General features: G+C 39.5%; 1 protein-coding gene across 2 annotated transcripts in view; it reads left to right on the top strand.

Annotated features, from left to right (window-relative positions):
• EDIL3 (EGF like repeats and discoidin domains 3) overlaps positions 1 to 22,191 on the top strand; it is a 489,721-nt gene that overhangs the window by 209,511 nt on the left and 258,019 nt on the right. The gene's annotated exons all lie outside the window — the stretch shown is intronic.

Below are 22,191 nucleotides of genomic sequence, written 5' to 3'. Positions count from 1 at the left end.
GAGAAAACTGCCCACTCTGTCCTTTCTATAAGCCAGTTTCTTCCATCTCACATGTTAGCATTTTTATACTCTCACCCTCTTTGTCTTAGAAGCCTATTGCATAGGGAAAAAAAAAAAATAGTTCAGATGTTATGCCCTTAGGTGCAAACCCTGCCTCTAGACACTGGGCAATATCCCATTATGAAAACTTTGTTCTCATTTCAAGGGGGCATTCCGCTGTGGTGTGTGTGCTCCGTGCAGGCAGCCCTTAATTGAGGGGCTCAGGTGGGGTGGCCAGACTGAGGAAACTCTGGATACTGCTCTGACACTAGGTCACAAATCTTTGGAAATAAGTAGGATAAGTAATATCCTCTTTAGGTGAACAGGTGAATGTCAAGGCAGTCAACATTCTGGGCTCAAATCCCTGTCTTTCCAGAGATGTTTTGTGATAGGCATGTGTAAAGCCTGAGCAGTGATTCTATAACAAGGAAAAATCAGCCATGGTGACTTTGAACTCAGCCTGAGAAAAATCCCCAGCTTCTCATTCCTTGTTGGTGATTGAACCCAGTTACACGCAGTGTACATTTTATAATAAGCTGTATTATAACAGGCCTCTACAGAATTTCCACATGTTCCTGGCCCTTGCAAGTCTCCAGAGAAGTACACAATGTTCCTAAAGTCTCAGAGCCAGGGTGCACTCTATAATTTTTTGCTGGTGGTTGAAAATCTGGCTCTGGCTGACAGACTCAATTTTTCCTAACTCATTCCTCATACCATGGTCTTAATCATCACTGTAGTACTCCTGGCTCATGTATTCATTGCCCACTCTAGGCCACTTGCCATCCCCTCATTCCCCTCCCTCTGATCAATACCTTATGTTTCAAGACTCAGGTCCTGTAAGACCTTAAACACATGCTTAAGGTTTATGGGAAACTGGAGGCTGAGGAATTCAATTTAGAACTGGGATTTTGTGAGCTAAACAAACTGGTGCCTCTTCTCTGAAGTGTGTCATTATTAGAAGCAGCAGAGAATGGAGGGGAAAAGGACTGGATTTGGAATCAGAGACCTGGATTTGAGACCTGATCTCTAAGTTACTGGATAAGTGGAGCCAGTCACTTGACCTTTCTGTGCTTGAAGACATAGAAATACAGGAGTCAAACTAGAAATAAATGATCTTTGGTTCATACAGGATAGAAGAATATTATGGTTAAATGGGTAGCTTGCTTACTGTCCATCAGATCAGATCAGTCGCTCAGTTGTGTCTGACCCTTTGTGACCCCATGAATTGCAGCATGCCAGGCCTCCCTGTCCATCACCAACTCCCGGAGTTCACTCAGACTCACGTCCAACGAGTCAGTGATACCATCCAGCCATCTCATCCTCTGTCGTCCCCTTCTCCTCTTTCCCCCAATCCCTCCCAGCATCAGAGTCTTTTCCAATGAGTCAACTCTTCCCATGAGGTGGCCAAAGTACTGGAGTTTCAGCTTCAGCATCATTCCTTCCAAAGAAATCCTGGGCCGATCTCCTTCAGAACGGAGTGGTTGGATCTCCGTGCAGTCCAAGGGACTCTCAAGAGTCTTCTCCAACACCACAGTTCAAAAGCATCAATTCTTCAGCCCTCAGCCTTCTTCACAGTCCAACTCTCACATCCATACATGACCACAGGAAAAACCATAGCCTTGACTAGACGAATCTTTGTTGGCAAAGTAATGTCTCTGCTTTTGAATATGCTATCTAGGTTAGTCATAACTTTCCTTCCAAGGAGTAAGCGTCTTTTAATTTCATGGCTGCAGTCACTATCTGTAGTGATTTTGGAGCCCAGAAAAATAAAGTCTGACACTGTTTCCACTGTTTCCCCATCTATTTCCCATGAAGTGATGGGACCGGATGCCATGATCTTCGTTTTCTGAATGTCGAGCTTTAAGCCAACTTTTTCACTCTCCACTTTCACTTTCATCAAGAGGCTTTTTAGTTCCTCTTCACTTTCTACCATAAGGGTGGTGTCATCTGCATATCTGAGGTTATTGATATTTCTCTGGGCAATCTTGATTCCAGCTTGTGTTTCTTCCAGTCCAGCGTTTCTCATGATGTACTGTGCATATAAGTTAAATAAACAGTGTGACAATATACAGCCTTGACGAACTCCTTTTCCTATTTGGAACCAGTGTTGTTCCATGTCCAGTTCTAACTGTTGCTTCCTGACCTGCATACACATTTCTCAAGAGGCAGATCAGGTGGTCTGGTATTCCCATCTCTTTCAGAATTTTCCACAGTTTATTGTGATCCACACAGTCAAAGGCTTTGGCATAGTCAATAAAGCAGAAATAGATGCTTTTCTGGAACTCTCTTGCTTTTTCGATGATCCAGCAAATGTTGGCAATTTGATCTCTGGTTCCTCTGCCTTTTCTAAAACCAGCTTGAGCATCAGGAAGTTCACGGTCCACATATTGCTGAAGCCTGGCTTGGAGAATTTTGAGCATTACTTTACTAGCATGTGAGATGAGTGCAATTGTGCAGTAGTTTGAGCATTCTTTGGCCTTGCCTTTCTTTGGGATTGGAATGAAAACTGACCTTTTCCAGTCCTGTGGCCACTGCTGAGTTTTCCACATTTGCTGGCATATTGAGTGTAGCACTTTCACAGCATCATCTTTCAGGATTTGGAATAGCTCAACTGGAATTCTATTACCTCCACTAGCTTTGTTTATAGTGATGCTTTCTAAGGCCCACTTTACTGCACATTCCAGGATGTCTGGCTCTAGGTCAGTGATCACACCATCATGATTATCTGGGTCGTGAAGATCTTTTTTGTACAGTTCTTCTGTGTATTCTTGCCATCTCTTCTTAATGTTTTCTGCTTCTGTTAGGTCCATACCATTTCTGTCCTTTATCGAGCCCATCTTTGCATAAAATGTTCCTTTGGTATCTCTGATTTTCTTGAAGAGATCCCTAGTCTTTCCCATTCTGTTGTTTTCCTCTATTTCTTTGCATTGATCACTGAGGAAGGCTTTCTTATCTCTCCTTGCTATTCTTTGGAACCCTGCATTCAGATGTTTATATATGTTTCCTTTTCTCCTTTGCTTTTCGCTTCTCTTCTTTTCAGCAGCTATTTGTAAGGCCTCCCCAGACAGCCATTTTGCTTTTTTGCATTTCTTTTCCATGGGAATGGTCTTGATCCCTGTCTCCTGTACAGTGTCACAAACCTCATTCCATAGTTCATCAGGCACTCTATCTATCAGATCTAGGCGCTTAAATCTATTTCTCACTTCCACTGTATAATCATAAGGGATTTGATTTAGATCATACCTGAATGGTCTAGTGGTTTTCCCTACTTTCTTCAATTTAAGTCTGAATTTGGCAATAAGGAGTTCATGGTCTGAGCCACAGTCAGCTCCTGGTCTTGTTTTTTGCTGACTGTATAGAGCTGTACATAGGTTATAGATAAAATTGAAATGGATTATATATTGGGAAAGCAAATTTAGAAGTGCTGGAATCCCTGAGAGCTTTTTCAAGTGGGATAAACATACAAACAAACAAAGCAACTCTTTACTTCCTTGCAAGAACTGCTAGGGTATTAAGTGTGTTTTTCACAGTGGTAAGAGTTTTATGGCCTAGAACTTTGCTATTCAAAGTGTAGTCATGCGTCAGCATTGCCTGGAAGCTTGTTGGGAATGAAGATTGCCAGGTGCCACCTCACACCAACTAAATCAGAAACTGTATTTCAAAATGATCCCATCCCCAGTTGATTCCCACACATGTTGAAGCTTGAGAAATACTGCACAAGACTTTCAATAGCTAAACCTGGTCATCTTGTACGTTAAGGTAGCAATTCTGCTTTCAGTTACATAACCATGCATTATAGGCAAAATATTTATTATGTTTTGGCTAATAAAAGCTATATTGAAAATTAATGAAAATGAAAGATGGACCAACATAATACGAACATTTCATTTGGGAAAAGAATTGAAAACAATTCTTCAGACATCCATATATAGGAGGGCTTATTAATTTAGTTCTGTGTGACAGATTGTGAAATAAATGTCTTTGGGAATATAGCTTAATAGCTGAAGAATTTTAAGTTTTATGATACAGGAGTAAGAAATACATAGTTTAGTGTAGCAACTATTTTGTTACTGTGTTACAAATTAGAAGAAAGGTTTCTAGAGCTAGCATTAATATTATATATGCATCTTTTTTAAATTAGATTTTGGCTTTAAGAACAGTTCTAGATTTGCAGAAAATCTGAGCAGAGAGTACAGAGAGTTCCCAAATATCCCTCCTCCTCTGTAGTCTTCTCTGATATTACATTAATATGGTATATTTGAGCCATGAGGTTTTGCTTGGTGGCTCAGTCCAAAAAGAATTCACCTGCAATGGAGAAGATACAGGTTTGATCCCCATCAGTTCAGTCGCTCAGTCGTGTCCGACTCTTTGCGACCCCATGAATCGCAGCACGCCAGGCCGCCCTGTCCATCACCAACTCCTGGACTTCACTCAGACTCATGTCCATTGAGTCAGTGATGCCATCCAGCCATCTCATCCTCTGTCATCCCCTTCTCCTCCTGCCCCCAATCCCTCCCAGCATCAGAGTCTTTTCCAATGAGTCAACTCTTCACATGAGGTGGCCAAAGTACTGGAGTTTCAGCTTCAGCATCATTCCTTCCAAAGAAATCCCAGGGGTGATCTCTTTCAGAATGGACTGGTTGGATCTCCTTGCTGTCCAAGGGACTCTCAAGAGTCTTCTCCAACACCACAGTTCAAAAGCATCCAATCTTTGGCACTCAGCTTTCTTCACAGTCCAACTCTCACATCCATACATGACCACAGGAAAAACCATAGCCTTGACTGGATGGACCTTTGTTGGCAAAGTAATGTCTCTGCTTTTGAATATGTTATCTAGGTTAGTCATAACTTTCCTTCTAAGGAGTAAGCGTCTTTTAATTTCATGGCTACAGTCACCATCTGCAGTGATTTTGGAGCCCAAAAAAATAGTCTGACACTATTTCCACTGTTTCCCCATCTATTTCCCATGAAGTGATGGGACCAAATGCCATGATCTTCGTTTTCTGAATGTTGAGCTTTAAGCCAACTTTTTCACTCTCCTCTTTCACTTTCATGAAGAGGCTTTTTAGTTCCTCTTCACTTTCCCTATAAAGTAAAGTAAATATCACTCAGTTGTGTCCGACTCTTTGCGACCCCATGGACTGTAGCCTACCAGGTTCCTCTGTCCATGGGATTTTCCAGTCTCCCATGAGACTGGAACCCAGTCTCCCATGTTATAGGCAGACACTTAACCATCTGAGCCACTGGGGAAGCCCTCCCAAATTCCTTTTTGGCTTCCCCGGTGGCTCAGATGGTAAAGAATCTGCCTACAATGCAGGAGACTCAGGTTCGAACCCTGGATTGGGAAGATCCCCTGGAGAAAGGCATGGTAACCCATTCCTGTATTCTTGCCTAGAGAATTCCCTGGACAGAAGAGCCTGGCAGACTGCAATTCATGCAGGCACAAAGAGTCAGCAACAACTGAGTGATTAACACTTTTTAATACTTTGTTGAAATTGATGAATGGATATTAATATATTAAGTAAAGTCCATAGTTTACATTAGGATTTTCTGTTTGTATTGTACAGTTCTATGGATTTTAAAAAATGCATACCATGTGTCCTCCAAAGCCTTATACAGAATAGTTTCACTAACCTAAAAATCTCCGTGCTCTGTTTATTCATTCCTCTCTCCTTACTCCAAACCCCTGGCAATCACTCATTTTTTTTTTTTTTTAACTCTGTTATCTTGCCTTTTCCAAAACGCCATACAGTTGGAATTCTACAGTGTGTAGCTGGAATCGTATAGTATGTAGGCTTTTCAGACTAACTTGTTTTACTTAGCAATACGTATTTAAGTTTCCTCCATTTTCTTTTGTGACTTGATAGCTCTTTTGCTTTTAACCAGTGACTACTCCACTTTATGGATGTACTACAGTGTGTTCATTCATTCACCTATTAAAGCACACTTTATTAATAGTTATTCTCCTTTTGGCAATTACGAATAAAGCTGCTATATACATTCATATGCAGGTTTTTGTGTGGACTTGAGTTTTCATGTCTTTCCTTGACTAAAGACCTAGGAGTGCAATTCTTATGGTAAGAGTGCATTTAGTTTTGTCAGAAACTGCCCTCTTGCCTTCCACAGAGGCTGTGATATTTTGTATGCTTGTCAGCAATGATTGAGAGCTTCCTTCTCTCTCAAGCATTGCTTGTTGTTAGCGTTTTGTATTTTAGCCATTACAAATGCTTTTTTGATAATGAAAATAGCGTGAGGTTATAACTTTAGAAGACATATTGATTAATATTGGTTTTTAATATAGAATTGTCAAATTATGTTTTTAAAATATCATATGTTAATGTTTACATATACATATATATGCATGTGTGTATATATATATTTATGTTTGTATGTATATGTGTGTGTGTGTAAATTATAAGATGTAAATTATAGGATAAAATGAATACCAGAATGTCTAGAAGTTGAAATTTTGAAAGACATTTTTAAGCAAGCACTTTTCTGGTGAGAACTGCATTTTGGTCTGGCTAGAAGTAATCATATTTTACTTGTTGCCTAGTTATAAATCTAATGCCTTAGGGGAGAACTCTTTCTTTATTCTCAGAATTCTTTGCCCATCTTACCACTGAAGGCATTCTCTGAATTCGTCCATACCTGTGCACAGCTTTGAAACCTTGAGTTTCTTTTAAAAGAACAGAGGGAGGGTATGGGGAGGGAGGAGGGAGGAGGGTTCAGGATGGGGAACACAGGTATACCTGTGGCGGATTCATTTTGATATTTGGCAAAACTAATACAATATTGTAAAGTTTAAAAATAAAATAAAATTAAAAAAAAAAAAAGAACATGTTTTCTTGGTTCCTATTTTTTGAGGAAGAAGAGTTGATCTAGGTGCCCACCAAGCCCTAAAAAAAAAAAAAAAAAAAAAAGTTAAAGCAGGCCCTTGTTATCAGATTAGCTCAATATAATCTTGAATCCCTTTTCAAACTGAGGAAGTTGACCAGAAACCACCACAGAATCTAAAACTTTCCTCTTTGTGTATGTGTGCTAAGTAGATTCTATTGTGTCCGACTCTTTGCAACCCTATGGACTGTAGCCTGTCCATGGGATTCTCCAGGCAAGAATACTGGAGTGGGTTGCCATGTCCTCCTCCAGAAGATCTTCTTGACCCTGGAATTGAACCCACATCTCCTGTGGCTCCTGAGTTGCAGGTGAATTCTCTACTGCTGAGCCACCAGGGAAGCCCTTTCCTCTTTGTACGTTATGCAAAATGTTGTAAGCCAGTTTGGTCTTAATTTTATACTATTGACTAGTAGATTAATACATTCAACAGATACTTATTGGTGACCTGAGTCATTTTACTTTTTTAACATATGTTTCACTTTTCTCAGAATTAGCAATGGTATTTGCTGTCTTGACAATCATTGTTAACTGGATTAATTACATATTTGGCAATTACGTATGGTTTCTGACAGGTAGTGCTTGTTAAACAAACAAAACCTCATCCCTCTTCAGCTCTATTGAATCACAGTCTTTGGTCGATATCCTGGATACAGGTAAAAGCTTCCATATGATCCTTAAGTGAATCAAGCTTCAGGACTACTGGCTAAAAGAATGACCTGTAATTTCCATATTGTTTGGGAAGAAGCTTGTTTTCAGGGAGAGAATTCTGGATTAGACCTGGGTTTCTGATGCAGTTTTATTTTGATCAATTTATGAAGACTCAGCATTTAATGTTTCTTTGCTTCAGCTTTCTTATGATTCAGTTCAACTCAATAGACACAGAGAATTTCATACTGTATTAGGTGCTGGAAATAACATGTCTATAAAAAGTAGAATTGATCATCTTTTGTCCTGCTTCACTAAGTAGGATATTTGTTAGAACCATATGAGAAGTTTTAGAACATACTTTACATATCTTAAAGGGTAGCATATTCCAAATGGATGAATATTTTAAAATATAATGCTTTGTCCTATTGGTCTTTAATTTTTCCCTTCTCTTAAAGTTTTTTCAATTGTAAAAAAATGAGTTGTGGCTCAGGGGGAAGGCTAAATTGGAGCTTTATCCTTTTCTATTTTAAATTCCTCTTACATCCTTAATTCTAATAGGTAATTATTATTTTGTTAAATTACTCTTTCTAATTTTAGCTTCATGGCCTCTTTATTTTAGCTTGCCCACTAGAGGATCAATTTGTCCTAATAAAGTATTCACTTCAAAACTGTGTGGAAACTTAACCTGGAGATATTACTGACACCTGCAAGCTATAGAATTACAATGCTAGATAAAGACCTCTAAGTAAACTTCCAAAATCGACTTGCCTCCAACCCCAAAAGAGTTCTGACTACAGATTGAGAATTCAGATTTTTCTGTTCACTGAGGACTTCACAAGTCAACGTTAGCCCCTTAACTCAATAAGCCAAAGGTTTGCAAAACTCAGTGTGCATATGAATCATCAAGGAGTACAGAAATATATTCAAATTCCTCTTGCTCATCCATAGAGATTCCAGTTTAATAGAAGTAATTTTGTACCCAGGTCTGTCTATTAACAATTACCCTATTGAAACTGACACAAATGATTCTAGAACACTGGTTCTCACCTTGGTTGCACATTAGACTCACCTGGGGACTTATGAAAAATACTGATGCCTGACTTCCACCCCAGAGATTCTGATTTAATTGGTCTGGGGTATGGTCTAGGCATTAGGAGTTTTAAAAACCTCCCAAGGTGAGTCTAATGTGCAGCCAAGTCTGGGAATCAGTGTTCTAGAACCATACTGTGAAGAATTACTATGTCTTAAAGATACCAGGCAGAGGAATACTCAAAAAGAAACAGAGTTTAGGATAAACAAATATACCTGCACAGTAAATGGATAATCAGGCAACCTTACTGAATTTTTGTCTTTCAACCTTTACTTAATATATAGAAAATCATCTTACAGCAAGAACCCTCAACTGATTGAAAGAATCAGGCCAAAGGAAGACATTAACTTACTGTTCTTAAAATATGTTATCCCTTAATCCATCTGCAGTAGTCAGAGTTCCAAGGCATTTTCATTTTCTTGTTTTCAGTCTTTTTAGAAGACTCACAAAGAGCACTGTCCTGGCAGAGAAATGCAATAGATATTTGCACTGAAACACTATTCAAATATAGACATAATCTGGGATTTTTTGCCATGAAATTTTCAGATATTATTGAATTCAAAATATTTGAAAATCACTACTTTATATGACAGTCAAACATTTTTTTCCTGTTAACTATTGAAAGAAATTTGATTGTCAGGAAACCATAATTCTGAACAAAAATCTGTTAAGCAAAATTTGCCAGAAAGATTAGACTCATGAAGGTGATGTATTTATGCTAATAGATGTGACCTAAAACGGATTCACTTATGATTTTATAAAGAATCTCTCTAGTAATAGAGATAGTACCACAAATACAGCTTCAAAAAGAAATCTGTTGCATGCAATCCAAATTTCCCAGGCCTGTCAGCTTATAAGGATGTTAACTTTGATTTCTGAATTCCTGTTGCCCTTAGCTACCCTTTTCCAATGGCATTTGCCCCGGTGGGGCCTCACTCGCCCCTGAATTCTTCCTCACTCAGGCTAGGAGTTTGTTTATTTATGGATTTGACAAGTGATTTTTGAAAGCTTACTTACTATTCTTCAGGCTGCCACATGCTTAGGAACGAGTACAAGCTCCCTGGCTTTGCCACTGGTTCCGCCTTGAAAATGTTGCTAAGGGGCCAGCTGCTTTTTCCTCTGGCAACCTGGGTACCTGAAACTGCACACGGTCTGAGGAACCGTCAGACCGAGATGAACCATTTTAAGGACATTGGGTTCGACCATGTTCCCTGGGACTGGAGGGTCACAGGACTTTTCCCACAGCCTCACACGTCTCTTTATGGACGTAACCACTCAACCTCCTGCCCTAACTGCTCCTTTCTTTCTATTTTTAATTGAGGTACAATGGATGGATAACAGTATATTCATATCAGGTATACACCATTTTTTTTCTTGTGATGAAAACTTTTGAAACCTACTCTTAAAGGGAAGGGAAGTCACTCAGTCATGTCCGACTCTTTGCGATCCCATGGACTGTAGCCCACCAGGCTCCTCCATCCATGGGATTCTCCAGGCAAGAGTACTGGAGTGGGTTGCCATTTCCTTCTCCAGGGGGATGCTAATCTACTCTTAGCAACCTTTAAATATGGAATACAGCATTAAAACTATAGCCATCATGCTCTGCATGACATCCCCAGCACTTATTTATCTTTTGACCCTCCCTTGATACATTTCACCCTCTCCTCCACCCCGCTGCCTCTGGCAACCAACAGTTTTGTTCTGTTCATCTCAAGCGGTGGTGATTGTTATCCTTGTGTATCTGAAGATATCGTCAGATCCCACAGGTTGAGAGCTCAGTACCACAAGACTGCCCCACCCCACTCCAGATACCAGTGGAACGTAGTAGGTCTCCAGGTTGCAACAACTTCTGTCGAATTTTGCTGCAAATGTGATGTTCCCTCTTATAGTTCTCTTAATTTGCACAGATCTCAGGAACACACTTGCTTACATCAACATTAATTTTGCCATGAAATATTCAGATATTATCAAACTCAAAATATTTGAAAATCTCTAAGTGACAGATAAACAGCTTTTCCTGTTACCTATTAAAAGAAATTTGATTGTCAGGAAACCGTAAATTTTGAACCAACGTATGTTAAATAAGATCAGACCATGGTTCCTCAGACCACGTGCAGTTTCTGGTGCCTGGGTCACCAGAGGAAAAAGCAGCCAACCCTCTAGTGAGATTCTCAAGGTGAAACTGACGGCAGAGCCACAGAGCTGGTACTCATTCCTAATGAGTCAATGTAAGCAAGCATTAAGTATGTAAGCAAAATTATTAGAGGGTGTGATAAAGGATACAGGTGAAAGACTAGGTGAAGAGATATACGGGCGAGGTCTATGAGGGCCCTGAGCACAGCAGCTTCTCTCTGTAAATTGGGCTATGTCACCTTCCCAGTTAGATATGTTCCCCAAACTGGAAGTTCTCTGAGCCCTGAACCTTGGGGATTTTTATGGGGGCTTCCTCATGTCAGCATGCTCGGTCATTAATTCTACTTTCAGCCCTTGTCCCAGCACAGAGGGCAATGCTAAAAATATCAAGCTTCTAATCATAGTTTGGTGTTTATGTAATCATCCGTCATCCAAGGGACCACCTAGTCTTGCCTCATTAGAACAAAAGACAGTCCTAACACCCAGGAAACTATAAGAGTTTCACAGGGGCTGTGTACCAGGAACAAGGAGAAGATACTGAAATAACCAAGTCCCTGGTGTCATAGGACTTCCATTCTAATAGGAAAAAAATAATAATTAAAAAAATAGAATATAGGCATTTACCATATGGCTCAGTAGTTGTACTTCTGAGCATTTATCCCAGAGAGATGAAACCTTCAGTTCAGTTCAGTCGGTCAGTCATATCCGACTCTTTGCAACTGCATGGACTGCACCATGCCAGGCCTCCCTGTCTTATCACCAACTCCTGGAGTTTATTCAGACTCATGTCCATTAAGTTGGTCATGCCATCCAACCATCTCGTCCTCTGTCATCCCCTTCTCCTCCTGCCCTCAATCTTTCCCAGCATCAGGGTCTTTTCCAATGAGTCAGCTCTTAGCATCAGGTGGCCAGAGTATTGGAGTTTCAGCTTCAGCATCAGTCCTTCCAGTGAATATTCAGGACTAATTTCCTTTAGGATGGACTGATTGGATCTCCTTGCAGTCCAAGGGACTCTCAAAAGTCTTCTCCAACACCACTGTTCAAAAGCATCAATTCTTTGGCACTCAGCTTTCTTTATGGTCCAACTCTCACATCCATACATGACTACTGAAAAAAACCATAGCCTTGACTAGATGGACCTTTGTTGGCAAAATAATGTCTCTGCTTTTCAATATGCTGTCTAGGTTGGTCATAACTTTTCTTCCAAGGAGCAAGCGTCTTTTTGTTTTATGGCTGCAGTCACCATCTGCAGTGATTTTGGAGCCCAGAAAAATAAAGTCAGCCACTGTTTCCACTGTTTCTCCATCTAATTGCCATCCAGTATCCCCCTCAGTCTGGAGAAGGATATGGCACCCCACTCTAGTACTCTTGCTTGGAGAATCCCATGGATGGAGGAGCCTGGAAGGCTGCAGTCCATGGGGTCGCAAAGAGTCAGACACAACTGAGTGACTTCACTTTGACTTTTCACTTTCATGCATTGGAGAAGGAAATGGCAACCCACTCCAGTGTTCTTGCCTGGAGAATCCCAGGGACGGGGGAGCCTGGTGGGCTGCTGTCTATGGGGTTGCACAGAGTCGGACGCGACTAAAGCAGCTTAGCAGCAGCAGCAGAACCAATCTAATCACATGGACCACAGCCTGGTCTAACTTAATGAAACAATGAGCCATGCCATGTAGGGCCACCCAAGACGGACGGGTCATGGTGGAGAGTTCTGACAAAATGTGGTCCACTGGAGAAGGGAATGGCAAACCACTTCAGTATTCCTGACCTGAAAACCCCATGAACAGTATGAAAAGGCAAAAAGATAGGACACTGAAAGATGAACTCCCCAAGTCGGTAGGTGCCCAATATGCTACTGGAGATCAGTGGATGAAACCTTAAATTCACACAAATGTCTGTATGTGAATATTCATAGCAGCTTTATTGGTAATAACCAAAACCTTAAATTGGCCCAGATATCCTTCAATAGGTGAATGGCTAAACTGGTATATGCATACCATGAAATGCTTAGTATTCAGAAATGAAAAGGAAGGAACAGTTGATAAACACAACTTAAGTAAATCTCTTGGAAATTAAGCTGAGTGGGGGAAAATGCCAATTCCAAGAGGATACCTATAGGATGATTCCAAATATAACATTTTGAAATGACAAAATTTTGGAAAAGGAGAATAGATTTTCAAGTTAGGGAGGGAATAGAGGAAAGTGAGGTGGTCTTAAAAGGACAGCATGAGGTATCCTTGCAGTGTTGGAACTATTCTATGTATTGAATAGAATGATAGATACACACACCTACCTATGTGATAAAATTGTGCAGAATTACTTTTATATACACACACACACACACACACAAAAATGAGTATTAAGTAAAACTGGTAAAATCTGAATATTTTAATTGTGCTTTTATATTACAGCTTTGTAAATTGTTAGCCATTGTGGAGAACTGAGTAAAATGTACACAGTATTTTCTGCATGATTTTTTATAAATACATTTGAATCTTTAATTATTTTAATAGAAGTTTAATTATAAAATATATATTATATAATATATAGTAATGTGTGCTGCTGCTAAGTCACTTCAGTCGTGTCTGACTCTGTGCAACCCCATAGACAGCAGCCCACCAGGCTCCTCCATCCCTGGGATTCTCCAGGTAAAAACACTGGAGTGGGTTGCCATTTCCTTCTCCAATGCATGAAAGTGAAAAGTGAAAGTGAAGTTGCTCAGTAGTGTCTGACTCTTAGCAACCCCATGGACTGCAGCCTACCAGGCTCCTCCATCCATGGGATTTTCCAGACAAGAGTACTGGAGTGGGGTGCCATTGCCTTCTCCATAGCAATGTATATTAACATGTAATGTCAACAACAGCAATGATATATATTATAAGGATAAGGTCTAAAGAGCAGAGGTTTTTGAGTGATATTTTAGAGCATGGCCAAAATTTTCTCCCAGAAAGTGATACTTGAGTATGATGAACTCGGGGTCAGCCAAGTAAACCAGAGGGAGTAGCAAGTGCTTGGTCCTAAGAGGGGTGTGTTCTTGGAGCACAATGAATGATGAGAAGGGGAGGCAGAAAGGCAGCACCGGACTGGTGCTAGATCAGGGTAGCGCCTTTTGAGCCATAGACTAGACTTTTTGTGGTATTGAAATTATGGAAAAAATCTTTGGAGGGTTGAGATTAAAAGTACATTAATTCATTTGTTTGGAGAATGACTCTGACCACTGGTGAAGAACAGGCTTTGTTGGAGGCAAGATGTTGGTGGTTAGGACTGAGGTGGTAATGAGGAGTTGAGAGGAGCTGAACAACAATCAGATTTGGAAAATTATTTCAAGTGGCTGACACTGAGGTTGTAAATACTTGGTTTCTAACTAATTTAAATGGCATTTTAATTATTGTTTGTACTTAATTTCATGTCATGAACTTGCCAGTATAATATATGGTTATATTTTTCATTATGCCTTGTTAATGATGTTTGTTTCTGGCCTTTAACAGTATCATTAAGATAGAATCTAGAATTTTAAACAAAAAACGTATTATCGGATTCATCAGTTTTTAAAATTGATCTTAAGAAAAGACATATTTCTTAGGTCCAAAAAATTTCTCTGTTTTCTATTTCATTGATTTCTGGTCTTATCCTTATTATTTACTTTCTTCTTATCATTTGGATTACACTTCTTTTTCTAGCTTATTTAGGAGGAAATTTTAGATAACTTATTTGAGAACTTTCTTCTTTTCTAATGTACACAGTTACTGCTATAAATTTTCTTCTAAGTTCTATCCCACCAATTTTGAGATGCTGTGTTTTAATTTTCATTCAGTTCAAAATCTTTTAAAATGTCATTTGTGATCTCCTCAACTCATGTAGTTATTTAGAAGTGTGTCAATTAATTAAAAATATTAGGAATTTAAAAAAAAGTATTATATACACATATGCATATGCATATATAATCAATGGGGACTTTCCTGGTGGCTCAGTGGTAAAGAATCTACCTCCCAGTGCTGGAGGTGTGGGTTCAATCCCTGAGTCAGGAAGATCTCCTGGAGAAGGAAATGACAACTTTCTCTAGTATTCTTGCCTGGGAAATCCCATGGACAGAGGATCCTGGTGGGCTACAGTCCATGGGGTCGCAAAAGAGTTGGATATGACTTAGCAACTAAACAGCAGCAATGATCACTTTATCTTTCACATTAGCTGAGTCTTAATAATATAGTACAATATATTTTAAGGAAAACATTATAACAGAAGTAATACATAAGTCAAGACAAGTATAATTACATACTAAAATATATGATTTTGAAAAAGAAGACATTATTTGCATTTTAATGGGAAATCCGGAAATCAGAATTGCTTTGAGTGGATATTTTCTGACATCAGTTTTAGCATATAACTTGATCGATTTTGCTTTAGTGATTCCAAATTGATTTTGCAATCATGCTACAGTTTATAGAAATTTGAGGCAATATATTCCTTGGAAGTAAATTGTTCTTAGATATTCTGAAAGTTTTAATCATTTTATAAGATGCATCTTAAACTGAAGCATTTCTAAATGGGTATTGTTCCCCCAACAATATTGACAAAGACTCTTTCAGTGGTAAGTAAAGGAATTGCTTTTGACTCTTGTAAAATGAAAAGAGTATAGTTTATTTGAATAACAAAAGCATGATTGTTAAGGAGGTTAAGAACTTAAATGTAGGAGAGACTCAAATTTAAATTCTTTCTATGTTATTAACAAGTCATATCAATTTGAAATAATGATTATGCTAAGCCTTAGTTTCTTCCTTTGTAAAATAGAAATAACTGGGCCCTTTGCCTACCTTTAGGTCCAGGTTAATGATGCCCAGACAATTTAACAGATGTAAAAGTGTTGTGGACAATTAGAAGTATGTATGTTTATAAATTCTCATTATTATTTCTGAGTAGTTTTTGAAATACTTTTTCTTTAGTCGTTATAGAATAAATTGGTACTAAAATAAATACTGATTTTATCTGAGCGGATTTTGCAACAGAGAGAATAGGAAGGTTAAAAGCCTCAATTTAAAAAGTGAGATCTTGTAATAGAGAGTGTATACCTTCCCAGTAAGTAGGGTGAAAGGTAGGGAGAAAGGAAGGGGAAAAGAGAGAGAGATACACAGACACAGTGATACAGAGAAATAGAAGGAGAGGAAGAAAAAGAGGAAGGGAGAGAACTTTTTAGTACTTTGGTTCCATTTGTCAGCTTTCCATTAAAGCTCCTTAGATGAGTCCTCTGTACTCAATGTCTTCTGTGTGCTCTGTACTTACTTAAAGACTGTATATGAGATTCTGATCACCTCTTTCCACCTTCAGTTCTTCCCTAAGGCACCATTATCCACTAGAAAATACTCTTAATGGTTGTGCTGTCTCTACACTTGTCCCTCGTCTCTTGTCAAAACAACAACTAGAGTGCTCCAGGTAAAACACAATTCACACTACGTCGTTTCTGTGTATAAAGCCCTCCAGGGTTTCCCAGTGTACTTGGAGTAAAATCCAAAGTTCTGCATCGACCCAAAGAGATTGGTGCATTCTCTTCCCAGCCATCTCCGGCCTTGACCCCAGCCATCCTCCATAGTGCTGATTCAGCAGGGGTCACACTGTCGCTGCTGCCCTCAAACATGCCAAGCCTGCTTCCAGTCTGGGGTCTTTGCCTCTCTGTTCACTTACCTGCCCTCTCCTTCCTGAAGAATTACAAGACTTTCTCCCTTTCTCTTTCAGATTAGATCTTTGCACAAGTGGTAATTCATCAGAGTGCCCTTCTGCAACTACCCTGAATAAAATGTAATTTTATAAAAACTTCCTCGCCACCTCTTCTCTCCAACCTTTTTACTCCTCTTTATTTTTTAGCACTCCTCGCCTCCTGACATATTTTATATTTATTTTTTATCGTTTTTAATCTCCTCTAAAACATAAGCTTCCTAAGAGCAAGGACTTGATTTGTTTACTTTTTACTCTGCTCCCTATGCCTAAAAAGTTCATAGTAGGTACTCAGTAAATACTCGTTAAACAAGTAAGTGAATATTAAACCGTTTGTCTGTTACCCCATTAATGTATCATCTAATTCTCTGTCTTCCGTGATACTGAGGTCTGTGCAAGACCAAAAATTAACCCTAAAAATCAGTGTTTGCCTTCAATGGCTTGTGAAATTAGTGTGGAGAAAGATAACAAAAAAATAAGTTGTCATCTAACAAGAGTCCTATGGCCAGATAAGTTTGAGAAAACTGTCCATTTTTTCCTCCTTTTACAGATGGCCAAGAGATTGTCAGTGCTTTGATTGTCAATTCAGTTGATAACTGTTATATAATTAAAAAAACTTTTTTAATACTGTGAAGATATGGGAGTGAGAGTGACTATTAAAGCTTAGATGGAGAGTTGACTCTGTAAGCAAGGGAGAGGGGACAGATTAAAAAATTAAAAAATGAGGTAGAGATTCAGAAGGCGAGGAAGTTATTGCCAAAGGAATGGGAAATATGAAGGAAACAAGGGTAGGATGAGATGGAAAGTTATTTCAGGGATCCTTTGCATCTGCATATGTGCTTAGTCACTCAGTCATGTCTGACTCTGAAACCCTGTGGACTGTAGCCCACCAGGCTCCTCTGTCCATGGGGATTGTCCAGGCAAGAATGCTGGAGTGGGTTGCCATGCCCTAACTCCAGGGGATCTTCCCAACCCAGGGATTGAACCCAGGTGTCCCGCATTGCAGGGAGATTCTTTACCATCTGAGCCACCAGGGAAGCCCTGCACATATACATGTTTTAATGCAAATACACACAAGGATGAACATCCACCAATGCCTACTTGTGGGTGAGCATCAATTCAGTATTTACAGTTCTCCTGGAAATAGTGATCATGTTAACGTTGCCCTGCCTCTGGTGACCTCCTCTGTCTGAGAGGGGAGGGAGTAATGAGTGATGCTTTCCATCAAGATTACCTAGAGGGCCATTTGCCACTTCTGCTTCTGGAGGCATCGCCATTATTCGTGGTTTACAGTCCGCATACTCTTTTTCTTGGAGCCGCTTTTCTTCCTCTACCTTCTCAGCAGCTTGGTCCAGAGCAGCCTTTTCCCTGTTGTATTTGCTTTAATGTTCCAGCTCTTCAGACTGAACTAAAGAGCTTTATGAGCTGTGTTTTTGCAGCCCAGGCAGTGAATCCTTCAAGAGTAATATTACAAGGCAGGCTCCAGCAGCGCTTAGAGAGGAACGCGCCACAAGAGTTACCCTTGTGGGAGAAATGGGTCCTGAGAACACTAGTCACACATAAAAGATATGCCCAGGGAGAGGTGATTCTGTCACAGATCAGATGGCTCCAAATATGTGCCCTTCCCAGAGCTGTGGCCGTTGCTTTCTTTAGAGAGCTTTCTTTATACATTAGGTGGTAGAAGCAAAGGACATGAAAATAATTAGATGCAAACATCTTATATTTGCCTTTCTGCACACACATTAGTTTATGAAGTCCTTGAGGGCAAGTCCAGCTGTGTGTTTCCTTTGCCAGCTTTTCACCACAAGAGGCACAGTTAGGGGCACCAGCTCCATAAGCTAAACCTCTTCTATTGCTGAAATCTAACCCTGAACTCATTTCCCTACTTTATTTCCATGTTCCCCTTTATTCGCCAAATGCATCAATCAAAGTGAGCCACTTGCCATTCATCCTTCACGTTCCTTGACTGCCTATCTCACTGCCTTTGCTGGTGTGCTGTCTGTGCCCGGAGCCCTTCCCCCCCATAGACTTGTCTGTAATACCAGCCCCAGACCTTCTAGAAGCACTTCCATGATTCCCACTCCTTCCTTAAGCAAGAAAGCCCGCCCCGCCCCACCTCGCATAGCTCTTTTTCTTATTCTGTCTACCTTGCTTTGTATTGATTTGTGTATTTCTCAACTTGCTAGGTAGCTTAAAGACACTTCACACCTGAGTTATCCTTGATTCCTGATCACAGCCTAGAATTGAACGTTGAATGTTGTAGGTACTCAAAATGTAGTTGATAAATTAACGAAGAAATGACTGACTAGTAAGAGCTCAGTAAACCCTTGCTTATTCTTTGACTACTAAAATAGGAACATTAAGAAAACCATGGTATTACAACAGAGATGATGGCAATTGTTTTGTCTCTTGCACTAGACCTGTTGGGGTTATTTGCCCTTATCTGGCAGTTATATGTCTCTTTAATATTATATGTCTGTTTTATCCATTTATCCTTTGTATCTTGCAATGTACACATAGGAGGTGGACAATAAATATTTGTTGAATGAATGAATATGAGGACACATCAATTTTTTATTTAAACATTTTATATAAATGCAGGGAAGTATATATTTCTCTTTTCTGAGGTACAGAGATGCTCCATCTTATCTGATACTGAAAGCTATTAAAGCTGTTTTGCTTGGGTGGCTTAGACAAACTTAATGTTCAAATCCAGTAAGTATCCATCCTAAGTTCCTGTTGCTCTCAGTCTACTGGATAGTTTGGGATATCTATTTTTATTTTTAACTATCTTGATTTGTAGAGATTTTATTGCAGGCTTTTTCAACTGCGTTGTAGAAAAGCAGGGTATATATTAAAAATAAATATTTTTTCAAAATGCTTCCCAAATGGTTCTGCATATATAATGAGAACATCAGAGCACAGCATGTATAACAATAAAGATAAATCCCTCGTGGCCAGCTCCAGAGGTCCAAATCAGTCTTTTTAGAGACAGAACAATTACTCCAAATTTCTAAGAAGCTGTGTATAAATGATTTAGCATATTTGAATAGAGAAGCAATGGAGTCCACTTAGAAATGAATGAAGTATTATTTTGGTGACAATATGGCTAGCGTATTCTAGAATCATTTTCTGTGTCTTCATTTAAGTTGAAGTTCTTTATATATCTTCAAGTCTACGCCTGTGAATTTTTTTTTTTTTTTTTTTGGTAAAACTTGCCACATGCATTTTTCTCTCAGTAAAAGATACCATAATGCCCATGTTAATGTAAAAGTAAGTAAGTGAAGTCATTCAGTCTTGTCCAACTCTTTGTGACCCCATGGACTGTAGCCCACCAGGCTTCCTCTGTCCATGGAAATCTCCAGGCAAGAATACTGGAGTGGGTTGCCATTTCCTTCTCCATGTTAATGCATTACTATCAACATTGCCCTAACTGATAGAGACAGATTGACTCAGGATTGCTGATTGTTCTCTCAGGATTAAACTGGTAAATCTTTTAAGTCTTCTTAGGTAAGTTCCTGTACTGTCAATTACTTTTTTAACTTATAAAGTCATATAAGGTATTTAATAAATTGTGTGTTGATAGTCATATATCAAAAACAGATGTGAAATTGTCTTCTTTCCTTGGGGTAGTTTAAGTCTTAGTGGACTTTGTTTTTTAATTGCTATTTTAAACTCATAGGAAACACAACTTATTTCAATTTCTATTTAAGTGTGGTCTTGTAAGAATATAAATGACATTTTTATCTGAGAATATAATCTTTTTCTTTCCTATTCAGAGAGATTGAATTTAAGAAAAATATTTCTTGCCAGCTATCTTTCTGCTATATAGTTTATGGCCTGCCATTCTCAAACGGTTCAGCGAGTGTATTTGAAATGAACCTTTTGGTCATTTTCTGTTTTTCAGGGACTTTGGATATGATTTGGTTCTGTCGTTTGAAAATAGAATTACTGGTTGAGGTTCAGCTTTCTTTTCCCACTTTCATTTTTAAAACTTTCTCAAATACAGAACGCATGAGCCTTGGTAGATTTTAAAAGCAGACAATCTTTTTTCCTCCAAATAGTTCCTTTTAAAAAAAAGCATAATGGATATTAAGTCCCTTATCACTAGTAAAGAAAAAGAGAGACACTGGGAGATCAGGCAGGAATATAATATTTTTTTTGTCTTCTTTTGTACTGATTTCTTATATACATGTACATACTGGTGATTTAATGCCTGCCTGGAGAGTTTCAAAGACAAGAGGCTAGTAACCAAAGCTACCCCTATGTGTTATGGTGCAAACCCAAGGTGTTTTTTCAGGAGTAGATTGCTCTTGTAGAAAATGGTAGGGCAAGGATATGTGTGGATTTCTTGTGGGTCAGATATGACCCCAAACCAAGCAGCCATGCTATCTTAAAAGAATTGGAACCTAAGTAGAAAACCCTGAGCAGCCCTCTGACCCACCTACATGGTAGCCCACAGGAAACTGAGGGGCAAAGCATGCTGACCCATCAGAGAAGGCAAGCGAGAGGCAGGGAATTCTCAGTGATGAGATGTTTTCAAAGGACTCCCAGAATTGCCCCACAAGAGAACGAGCCTACAACTATATATCTGCCACATCCAGGGTCACCAGTGCCACATTTCAATTTGAATATCAAGGAAGACTTTCATCTACTCTGAAACTGGAGAGGCTGAAATACAGCTAGAGAGTAGAGGATGAGTTGGAATGAGAGAGAGGAGGTCCCTAAGTCCCTTCCCAGTTCCTTCCTTGACCCTGCCACGAGGGTCCCCTGCTCTGGACCTCACCCTGGAGACCTTGCTCTCGTCTTCCTCTGGCATCAGCCCTCTCTGTGGGGCAACGAATCAGTGGGCACAAGGAGCATGCTCACCTGGAGACAGATTCCCCTCTCCTGGACCATGCTCACACTCGGGATTCCAGAATACTCTTTCAAAAGGCGCCTAACATACTTTCGAGACCTGTGCAGGCCTCTTCTCCCTTATCTGCCCTGGAACGAATGGACTGTGTCTCTAGTGTGTGTACCCCTCAGCTCAGTGACAGGCCATTGGGTATCTGTTTACTGGAATAGAGGCAGAACTTGAGTGTTCACACTGGGGTAGCCGTGGAGAAGAGTGGGTTGGAAGTCCTTTTCCCCAGGGTCCTCCCTTTGTTTTATGGTCTGAAGCATCTGAGTCTCGATTCAAACCTAGTCTTCCACATTGTTACAAATGTAGGAGAATATATATGTGTATATATATACACTTATTTAATCTATGATTTATTAAATTTACATATGATTTATTAAACTTATTTTAATTTTGAAAATAGTTAGATGTGTGAGAGATTCTGAAAATATTAAGGGAGGGCCTGCTCCTTCCCCACTGCAATTTTACCAGCCTAAGGTAAGGCTAAGCTGGGCAAGAAATTTCCAAATCAAATATAATTATCAGTAGACTTATTTTAATATGTAAAATATAAGTGAGCTATTTGTTTATTAATTCAAAGTAAGCTAAGGATAGGACTTCTCTGGTGGCTCAGATGGTAAAGAATCTACCTGCAATGTAGGAGACCCAGGGTCAATCCCCACTCCAGTATTCTTGCCTAGAGAATTCCATGGACAGAGAAGCCTGGCAGGCTTCATGGGTCACAGAGTCAGACTCAATTGGCTTTCACTTAAAAACTAAGGATAGTTTTATTATT

The sequence above is a fragment of the Bos mutus genome, chromosome 7, assembly GCF_027580195.1.
Source record: "Bos mutus isolate GX-2022 chromosome 7, NWIPB_WYAK_1.1, whole genome shotgun sequence".
NCBI lineage: Eukaryota > Metazoa > Chordata > Mammalia > Artiodactyla > Bovidae > Bos > Bos mutus.
Note: the sequence above shows the minus strand (reverse complement) of the source record. Positions and strands in the feature narration are given on the sequence as shown.